The following is an 11,392-nucleotide window of genomic DNA, read 5'->3' as shown; positions in this document are numbered from 1 at the left end:
CTTCCTTCCTTCCAGTCCCTTCTATGTCACCTCCCTTCAATCTTTCCCATATCCTCCTCCTCACTCCCTCTCAAATTAATGGTTTCTTTATCTTTGATTTTACATACACACACACACACACACACACACACACACACCCTATAACCCACTGAGTCCCTTTAGTGTTGCTCTGTGACTTCAGTCCTACCCACATGGCAATAGATAGTCAATTAGGGAACCATCCTTGGGGAAGATTACTTGGCTGTCTCTCAGCAGTCATTACATGCCTGTAGTTCTTTGTCTAGTGGTGGAGCCCTGAGAGGCTTCTCTTTTCTATGTTTGCCTGTATATTTGAATTGTCTCTAATTGGATCTTGTTTAGGCAATCATATTGTTAAAATATTTTGGATGCTGCTTCTCTGTCACTTCTAGAAGACACCATCTCATAGACTTCCTGGTTCTCTGGCTCTTAAAATCTTTCTGTCCCCTCTTCTACAATGTTCTCTGAGCCTTAGGTACAGGAGTTGTATTGGGACTGGACATACCATTGGCAGTTGAACTTTTTTATCTTGACCAGATATGGTTTCATGTAATAGCTTTTGTTTTCTGTAAAGAGGAGCTTCCATGATGAGGAGTGAGAACTACACTTATCTGTGGTATGTGCTTTACTTGTGTGGTGAACTGTAATTCAAAGGCACAGACGCTTTAAGTTTTGTGTAAATAATCTGAGGAGTTTGGGCAGGCGAGTCAGGGAAGGGACAAAGTCTACTACAAATATTTTGATGTGCATATGTCCCACTCTAGACAGTGTATAAGGGTCAGATTTCATTGGAAACCTTTGAGATTCTCTGTGGTACACGGTTAAGGACTATTCTGAGCATTCCAACTACTATAAGGTAAGGATTTGTCCTTTCATTGGTTGTCTCTTCCAAAGTATCTTCGAATACTCTAAATTAAGAAGGCTCTAGGTTCTTGGGTAAGCTTGAAGTTTCTTTATTATAGCAGTTATATGTTGTTCAATACAGTAGGTTTGGAAAATATATTCTAAAACCCACATTTTAAAGATAACCATTTCTGTCATTCTGGTCTATTTCGTGTTAAAATTAGTCACATGTTGTGTGGATATCTGTGTTCCATGCATATGTAGGTTTAGGGTACCATTGGTTAGACTCTGTTCCATGCATGTGTAGTGTTAGGTATCATTGGTTAGAGCTGAACTTTTACTTTCTAAAAGTAAAAGTTTTAGAAGTTTCTCTTCTATTCAAAGCTCAGTCTTTAGTATTTATGTGTCCCCCATAATTACAGAAGTGAAAGTACATGAGGTTAGAACATTTTCTGTATTTTTGCAAGACCAAGAATGTTGCTAAAGCTGTTCTAGAAAGGAGAAATCAAGAATCCATTGAAAAGTTCAAGAGAGAAGAAAGTGATTTAACCTAAGGTGAGGTGGTTATTTGAAAAGTCCCCTGTGTATGAAGCATCCTACTAATCCAAGGTTGAATTCTGAGGGAGGCGACCAGAAGTTTAAATGACAACTTCTTAGGGACACAAAGTCTAAGAACTATCAACATTCTTAGTCCTTCCATGTGAGCTTATATGAGGCACAGAAGAATCACAAAAGCTTTTCCAAATATTTCAAGCTTATACAGGGGTGGCATCTGCTGAGTAGGGGTGATGAAACAACACACACTAGTGAAGATGATGGGTTACCTAAAGCAGTGTGCCCGGGGCAGAGTTCCACAAAAGACACTGTGACCTTTCCTGAGATGTGAAACTTGTGCAAGTAACAAATGTGCTCCTATGGACATGGTCCCATCCCATAATTGCTTTCTATTTAAAAAATAAAAGAAGCAATGTGAAAATACAAATTATAGATTTATCTCATTTCCTCGAAGTTTACTTTTTCATCCATTATGGTTCCTGGCTCTTTTGTCTAACTAGCTGTCTCTGACATGGGGTATATCAGCCCCAATGTCTTTTTCTTCTTAAAAAATTTTATTTAAAATCCTTTTGCTTACACTGTTTTAGTCATATTATTTCCTCTCCCCCAACTCCTGTATCCACCTCAACACTCACCCAACTTGATGTTCCTTCCACTTTTCTCTTACTTTCTCTCTTAACCCTTCCTCAGGAAAGATAACAAAAAATCCCCCAAATGAAAAATGTAAAATCAAACAGGAAAAAATAAAGCTTTTTCTTCTGATAATTTTGTTTTTTTTGACAAAAATATCAAAAGAAAAAGCTTTGTTTTACACACATGCACATGCACACACATAAAGGCACAGACATGAACTTCGGTTCATTTTGGCCAACCACTCTTGGACATTGGGTGTGGCTGATATACCCAATACTACTCAATTGGAGAACACTAATTTTTTTTCCTCATTAGGTAATTGCAAAGAGCTTCTTGTTTAGGGATGAGAATTTGTGTCCACTTTTTTTTCTTTGAATTCTGTAATTTTATTTGGCTTGAACATGTACAGGTCTTATGCACAATGTCATTGTCTCTGAGTTCATATGTGTATCAGTCTAACTGTGTCTGGAAGACATTATTTCTTTGGAGACATCTTTTCTACCTCTTCTCCTTTTCCTCATAGATCCATGAACCTTGAGAGGAGGGGTTTGATGAAGCTATCCAAGTTGGGACTGAAAGGTCTAGTCTCTCACCCTCTGTACATTGCCCAATTGTGGTTCTCTGTGTTAATCGCATCAGCTGCAAGAAAGTTTCTCTGCTGTGAGCTGAGCAAGGCACTGATATATGCACCTAGAAATCTATTATCAGAAATTATTTTATTGCTATGCTCCTTTAGCAGAATAATAATATGAGATTTCTCTCTATGTTCTTGGTCATTATAGCAGTGCATTCCATTCCATAGCATAGGTCTTAAGTTCGATTTTTAAAAGTTAGTTGGTTACTCCTATAACATTTGTACCCCTGTTGCACCAGTATCTCTTGCAAGTGGGTTGCTGTTGTAGATTACAGAGTTTGTAGTTGGCTGATATTAATAATTTCCTTTCTTCTCTAGTCAGGTGCAGGGTACCTTCCAGAACCATGAACACTAGTCAGTAGGGATAAACTTCTAGTTAGGCACTAGCTTGACTTCTCTGTTCTCAATAACCAAAGTAAATATTATTTTCAGAAATAGGGCTTTCCTATCAGGTTATGGAGAACAATTAATATCCTCCTCTAGCTTCCTTAAAGACATAATTCTTGTTATATACTACATACTTACTAAACATACTATGTTGGGTAAAGTTCTATATGATTCATAAAACAGTCTCTAAAATATTTAAGTCAAATGTGAATAACTGCGGTGGTTAGTCTTTATGGAACTGAACCTCCTAGAAGCTTAGGAAAGTAATGTTCTGGTTGTGCCTAGAAGGAAGATTGCAAATGTAATTAGATAATGAAGGCTTTGCCCAATTCGATGATTGAGTCCGCTGGAGACTTTAAAAGTTGAAAGGAAGTTTTGGGAGATGCTGGAACTATGGAGAAGGAGAAGGTGGGTCACAGGAGAGATGATCTTTGGAATACATCTTGACTTCGTCTCTTTCTGTAGCTATTGCATTCTGTTTTCTGTCTTCTAAGACATGTGCTATACCATACCTTATCTGGTGTGGTGAACTGAAATCTGTGGAATGATAATCCAGAAAAATACTTTTTCTCTGATTTTATTTCTGTCAGGTATTTGATTCCAGAGATGATAAAGATGATAAACACAATTGTGGCAGTGACACCCCTACAACTCATTTCATTTCTCCCTTCTTGAGCATTCACAAGACAGCATGCTCTGATTTTTCTGGCACCTAGCTTGTGGCTGTGGATGTGTGATTATTCCAAGCAAGGAGCTAAGAGCAGAAATGAACTGTGTCACTTCCAGAATGAAGTATTTAAAGGCTGTGTGCAGCTCTCCAGTTCCTTCCCTGCACCTGGAAACTGACAAAGTGATAGGTTAGGGTAGTCGTGTTGCCAAATGGAAGTGAACAGACCAATTTTCCTGGAGAGTTGAACTTGTGGTTCAACTGAGAAAAAAAAATCATTGTCACTTTAGGCCACTAAGATTTGGGGCTATATTACTACTAAAGCATATAGATTCCAAGTTAATGTGTAAGCTTTCATCTGTTTAACAGAACCAACCTTGCAATTAGACTTGTTAGGTTCTATTACATTGCCCATCTCTTTATAGTTTTGGACCTTAAATATGTTGATCTGGTTTGGTTTCTTTATCTTTGTCTTCAGGTCTTCCTCATAGAGTAAGCTAATACTAAGGGAATAAAATACCATCTGTCATAACAAGAAGTATCCAAAAAGATTAGTTTTTGTTTGACTATTGTGATGATTAAACTCTAAAAACTGTTAGCATAAACTCCCAATTAGTACTCAAGCAATTCCAATGTCTACACTTTGTTGTTTATTATTCATTGAGCCCATGCGTGATATTTGCTTTGGATACAATCAAAGATATGTGTGTTGTTCACATTTGTTCCAATAGAATTTCATACAATTTTTTTTGTAAATATTTCAATCTTTTGCAACAATTATTCAGGTGACTTATTTTTTTCTTCTGCTTCTCTTAGTTTGACTTGATTTTTAACCAGTTTCTGTTTGTAAATAGGTGATCCACTTATACCTTTTTGATGCTAGTATAAAACAAGATCTCTGATTTTGTCTACCTTCTTTTTTTATGCTGTTGTCAGCTGACAAGGATAATGTTACATAAAGACAGATGTTCCCATGGCTTATTGTTTGGGTGGCTGGAATTTAGGCAGAAATGTTACAAGAATGGTGACAGACTATTTTTGTACTGAGGTTGATTGTGTGGCCTCTGGTGAGTGGGTATTAGTACAAAGCTGAAAGTAGATTTGTCACCCAAGTTTGTGATGCTGGCAGAGAATATAAAGGGGATGCTTCCTGTGAGTTCTTAAAAATGGTTTTTAGATTTAGGGAGTTAATTTGTCATTTCTGGAGATTACTCACTTTAAAGATGTATGTCTTTATTGATTTACATGCATGTGTGTGCATTCTTATGTTGTACATGTACATGTGTGTATGTACATATGTGCATGTGTGTACCTGTGTGCATGTGTATGTGTGTGTGTGTGTGTGGCCATATACATAAGCATGCAGATGATGTCAGAATCCAGAGCTTGGAGCTGGAATTATAGATGACTGTGAGCTGTTCCATGTGGATGCTAAAAGCAAACTCTCAAGTCCTCTAAAAGAGCAACATGCACTCCTAACCACTGAGCCATCTCTCCAGCCTGAGATTACTTACTTTAAAAGAGATGTTAAAAACAAAAAGCTTGAAGTAGAACAGTTCTCTAACTTAAGGTATAGGGCAAGGAACAGGAGGGTAGAAAGGGAATCCCAGTGAGAAGGCCAGATGTGCTCTGTACATCGAGGAGGGGAAAGTCCATGGAAAGTGTCTGCTAGGGGCTGGCATTACATGGTTATTAAGGGAGTAGAAGGAAGGACCTCCAAGTGCACTAAGGACATAGGCTTCTGTGGGAGCAAACAGCAGAATTAGCTCACTGGGCTTCTGGATACTGTTTGCATTTATTTGTTGACTTTATTTCTTGTTTTGTTTGGTGTTTTTCTTCCTGCAACTTAGTTATAATTTGATATGGCTTGCTCCTTTCATTCATTTTAAAATAAATTAAAATGTACATAAGAGGATGTTAAAGCACTCTTAAATAAGTAGAATTTTTAAGATATTAGAAAACATTTACAATTCTTATTTTACCACACTTTTTTTTCCCCAAGAAATTTACTATAAAGCTCTGGGTAATACATTGTCATAAGGAATAAATCTCAAATGTATCTGAGAGAAGGCATCATATTAAAAATATAAGAAGTTTTCCTTCACAAAGTGCTAATTTGTATTTTAACGGGTAGAATAATACAACTATATTATTTCCTATTTAATACCACATTAAGGAAAGTATTGACCCAGGGAGATAACTCATTGAGGGAGATAGCTCATGCATAAGCATGGGGATCTGACCTAGACCCCCAGAACCCACATAGGTGACTAGGGATGGTGATATGATATGCTCTTACAGAGAAAGAGGAATTCCTAGGCCTCACTGGCCAGGCAACATAGCCATTGGCAGACTGTCTCAAGAAGCAAGTCTGATGAATCCTTAAGGGCAGTGTCTAAGGTTTGCTTCTGGCCTCCATACTACCCCATGCACACACATATTTGATGTAAATGTAAACATACACATACAACACACACACACACACAAAGTATTAGATGAATAACAAGTGTGTGTGTATGTGTGTGTGTGTGTGTGTGTATGTGTGTGTGTATGTGTGTGTGTTGGATGATTCAAAAGGAATGGTGGTTTTAGACTATGAATTTTAAATCATTATAACTAAGCTCAAACACATCTTTATTAATAAAAATAGGAACTATTAGAGTCAACTCATTTTTGTTAAGGAGAAATATGTTTTTTTTAAATTTTTTATTCCTGTAGTGCAGAAATCCACACTTGGGATTTAATAAATCTCAAAATCATTTTGAGTGGAAGGATTTTCCACATCCTGGTGGATGTAGGAGCATCTTCCCTGCAGGCAGGTGTTGAGATGCTTGCGAAGTGGATATTGGTAGTGAATACTGGTGGATGGGGCAAAACTCCCTTGCCCAGTTTATTCAACCATTGAAGTGTTGATTGCATACATTTCTGTCAGATATTGTAATGAAGAATAACTGAGCCCTTTTCAGCCCAGTGTGAGCTGCCAGCATGGCAGTGTTTGGTGCATGTCATTGAATAGCTGAGCATACTTTTCAAATGCAATGGTTTCTTCAGGATTCAGAAAGCTGTAGTTGAAAAGATGGGCAGCAGCCATCAAATGGTGACCATGGTGTTTCATAGCTTTGAACAGTGACTCAGTCTGAACATAAGTCATCTGATTTTAGTCATACAACACAACCCAAGGGAGAAACATTCATTATTGTTGCATAGAAGAAGAGAGGATAATTGTTCTGAATGTAGATTTATTTTCATTTTAGTAGGCTCACAAGGCAGCCACGTAGAGCAGTAGTTCTCAACCATCTTAATGCTGAGATCCTTTAATAGAGTGCCTTGTGATGTGATGACCCCAACCATAAAATTACTATGTTGCAACTTCAGAACTGTAATTTCACTGCTGTTATGAATCATAATTTAAATATTTTTGAGGATAAAAATTAATCAAAGGAGTCGCAACTCACAGGTTGAGAAACACTGATTTAGAGGGTTTTTTTTTTTTTTCATCATTCCAACTTGCTTCAAATGCTGACTAGCCATAATAACCATTGAATGGTCCAGACTGAATTCCTTGGCAACTTCTTATATAAATGCAAGGTGAGCAACTTCGAAGATTGTTTCCATCTGGTCATTGTCAACTTCTGGTGGCAGGTTACACTCCTTATTTTCAAGTCTGTCTGCTCTTTTGCAAAACTTCTAGAGCCATCCACTGCACTGTATATTGGTTAATAGTTTCTGGCACAAATGTGGTTTTGATGTTGAGAGTTGTCTTGGTTGCTTTACAGCTCCATTGAACTCCAATAAAAAATCAAATTTGCTCTTTGCTTTACATCATTTCATAGTATAAAGTAAATAACAATATTAATAAAATATTAGTAAAAATATAGTTAATAAAAGTGAAAATGCATATTAAAATAATATATAATATAGCCAAATTTAAGAATGTATCCAATACCCCCAAGCCCCCCACCCTTCCACCCCACACCCTGGCCTGGAATGATGTTTCTGCTGCAACCTGAAGCTGCCCCGGTCATGGTGGGGGTGGTATATTAATATTATTGCTGTGAGTGGCTTGCACTGTCACCTGAAGCCAGGATCCTGCTTCCACTGAGGGCCCCATCTGAGTCTGAGAATTCTACCAGGGTCTGGGTTGATGCTACCACCAAAAACCTGGTGGAAGTCCATTATCTGTGCTGCTACTTGAAGCCTTGTGGATATCCATGGGCCAAGCCACTCTGGGGCTATACTGATCTGAGTGGCCTTCCCTGTCACCTGAGGCCATGTTAATGTCCCAGCAGCCTTTAAGTGCCTTGTCTGGGTCCACTGTAGCAGGGTTCAGAAGCTGTGTGGAGGCCCATGATCTATGCTCCTGCTAACGGTAAAAAACAAGAAAGCTACTTTTCCTGTGATATCATAGTAGGCTGCCCGTGCACAGTTGAGAGGAAGGGACATGAAAGGCTTCTCTGACAATTCCTACTCTCCCCTGCCCTGCTAAAATTAATGGCCTAGACAAGAAGCCACTGAAAAGAACAGAACTTTTCTTTTCCTTTACATGCACAAGTGCTCTGTCTGCCTGTACACCTGCATCAGATCATATTATAAATGGTTATGAGCTACCATGTGGTTGCTGGGAATTGAACTGAAAGAACAGGCAGTGCTCTTAACCTCTGAGCCATCTCTCCAGTACTGAAGAGAACTCTTAAAAAGTGTGTCAGAGATGCTGAAGAATGGCTCTCCACAGCTTCGGGTGGGGTGTGGGAGGGAAAGGCCTCACTTCTGTCTAAGAGGCAGACCACTGAGAGTTAGACCTTGCTCCAGCAAGAATATAGATAATACAAATGAATGAATGTTTTTCTTATTTTCATTATTTTACTTCTTTCGGGGGGAGCTCACAAAGGGGTATGGACTAAGAAGGAGTGGAAAGAGATTGTGATTTGGTACATGGTGTGAAATTCTCAGAGAATCAATAAAAATGTTACTTGTGGGAAAAATAATGTATCCAACACCAAATAACAAATTTGAACAATGCAAATATCAAAAAATATATGTGTATGTGTGTGTGTGTATATATATATACATATATGTATATATGTATATATATATATATATATACATATACACAGTTATAAATCTTTGTACAAAGTATTTCTGCAGGATCAAAGGCCTTTGTTGCTGCCAGAATAAAATCTTTCCTCAACTCTACTCTATAAGCTATCTTTCATGCCTTTCCTCTGAATTGAAACATAGAACTTTACCTTTACCCCAGCCTGTTGGTTTGGCCATTTCCATGCACTGCTGCACACAGGTGAAGGTCCGACTTGGGTAGCACCTGACAGCTGCAGAATTTGTAGCTCTAACCCTGGAGGCTGCCAGGCTCCCTTTGTCAAAGCACAACACCTTTTGAAGCCAAGGACCAATGCCACTTCATGAAACTCTTCTGTTCTTTTTGTAGAGACAATTGATAGAGAGCATGCAGGTAAGACCCTAGAGGTGGGGACTATGCGGGGAGAGGGTTGAGTTGGTGACTCGGCCTTGGAAGTATGTGCTGCACCCCTACACACGAAGCAGTTCTCCTGGCTTGGATGGCCTCATTTATTTTTCACATAAACAGCAGAAAGATGGCCTGGAGAGATGAAAGTAGGCCAGGCATTTTTCTGTGATAGCAGACATGGTGCATCTATGCTGTTTGCAGAGTGCTGTCAACAGATATTGGTTTAAGTAATTGCTTGTTCCTTCACATATCAGTCCCGTGCTAATGCAAACATAGGTTCAGCAGGAGTGGGAGACAAGGTGAAAGGTATTTTACAAGACTATTAACATTTCATTTCCTCTCCAGTTGGGATGGTAGAGGGAAGAGCATGCAGGGAAAATACTCAGTGAAAGCTAGAGTTATTGCTGGTGTCAATGTATGTGGATTTCATAACTTGGGATCCTTAGGATTGATTGGCTTGTTAGAATCTTCCTTGATTCAGATTTCATTTATTAGAGACGTTGCTCACATCACTCTGAAACAACTTCAGTCACATTTACCACAGAGTTTGAGTATGCTCTTCAATCTCAAATAGAAGTAAATATCATATATCTAAATGATGTAAGCTATTATTTTCAGAGCTCTTTACTTAGGGGACCCTGAGTGTGGAAACTGAGCAGCTCCTGTTAGGACTTAACTTGTGAAATGTCCTAGTGCGGGCAGTCATCTACATGGTTAGTTCCTGTTTTTGCACTTGGGAACATCTGTTCAGCCTTCACATAGTACTTTTGGAGCTAATAAATCAATGCTCTCACTTTGTTGGGTGTGCCGATTCATTTTCCATCTTTGTGGCTAGTTCTAATAACCCAAGTGGGAGCCTCTAATAGGGTACACCTGCAATCCCACTGCAAGGTAAAGCAGGAGAATATCCATGAGTTTGCAACTGGCTTGGGTTACATAGTCAGAGCCTGCATCCACAAATCCCAAACACACACACACACACACACACACACACACACACACACACACACACACATAGAAGAAGGAAGGGAGGAAGGAAGGGAGGAAGGAAGAAAGGAAAGAAAGGAGACCCATAACTGTTATATTTCATTGATGCATGACTTTCATAAATTCACATAGAATATGTGCATTGGTGTGCTCTAAGGGAATTGTTTTATCTGACTTCTCTCTAGAATCTCTGTTGACTTACATCAACAGAGGAGCTAGGGCTAACCCTAACCCCTGTATTTTGTCAAGTTTTGGGATGAAATTAGAGTTTCCATAAGTAAAATCATACTTAGTAATCAGTGAGAAAGAATAGAAGCATAAACTGTGCTGAGTAACATAGGCTTTGACACTCCAAAGAATTCAGAATTCAGTTTCAGATCCTATAAGTTGTATTGCTCATATTTCATCTTGAATTTTTATACTTTGGATTTTATTTAGGTTTTAGCAATTCATTTTTTATGATTCTGATAATACATAATTAGGTATTTAGGATACTACAAATAGTTGTTGTTATATTCAGAATGTCTTTTTGCATTGGAATTAGTTTTATTTTAGAACTTCCCAGTCTGATAGTCTGATGCTCTGGGAGCTTCGGGAATTTCCTCCCAAAACAATGATGTCACTGATACAGGGCAGTGCTAGGAAATGCTCTCATCCTTTTTCTTCTCAATACATTCACTTTCTCTCTCTCTCTCTCTCATATGTTGGGGATAGATTGTTCTCACAAAGATAGCAAAGACCATTTTAAGTTCCAGCTGACTGGCACTCATCTTCTTTCTGTCTCCATTCCAACTTAATTCTTTTACTGGAATAGGGGAGAGCATTCAATGTTATTTAATATTTAAATTGATAAGTTAAAATTCTTACTTTGTGGTAGTCAGCTTCTTGATTTAAACAAAACACTCTCAACAATGCATTTCCTTGCCAACAGGGGATTGCATCTGAACTGGCAGATGGGCAAAGAGAAACCAAGGAGACCCTGAAGGTGCAGGAACCAACATGCTGAGTCAGGAAAACCCTTGGTTCAAGCGCAGCTGCTCCTCCATCACTTCTAATTCTACTTCTACCTACCTTCCTGCCGTTGCTGTAGTTGCTCAGGATTCCTTGCTTTGGAGCAAGCATACAACCATCTGACTACAAAATTTATGAGCTTCCACAGGAGAAAATTGTGAGAGGGGTATTAGAA

This window comes from Mastomys coucha, unplaced genomic scaffold (genome assembly GCF_008632895.1).
Source record: "Mastomys coucha isolate ucsf_1 unplaced genomic scaffold, UCSF_Mcou_1 pScaffold6, whole genome shotgun sequence".
Lineage (NCBI taxonomy): Eukaryota > Metazoa > Chordata > Mammalia > Rodentia > Muridae > Mastomys > Mastomys coucha.
The sequence above is the reverse complement of the archived record's forward strand: the minus strand, read 5'-3'. Positions refer to the sequence as shown.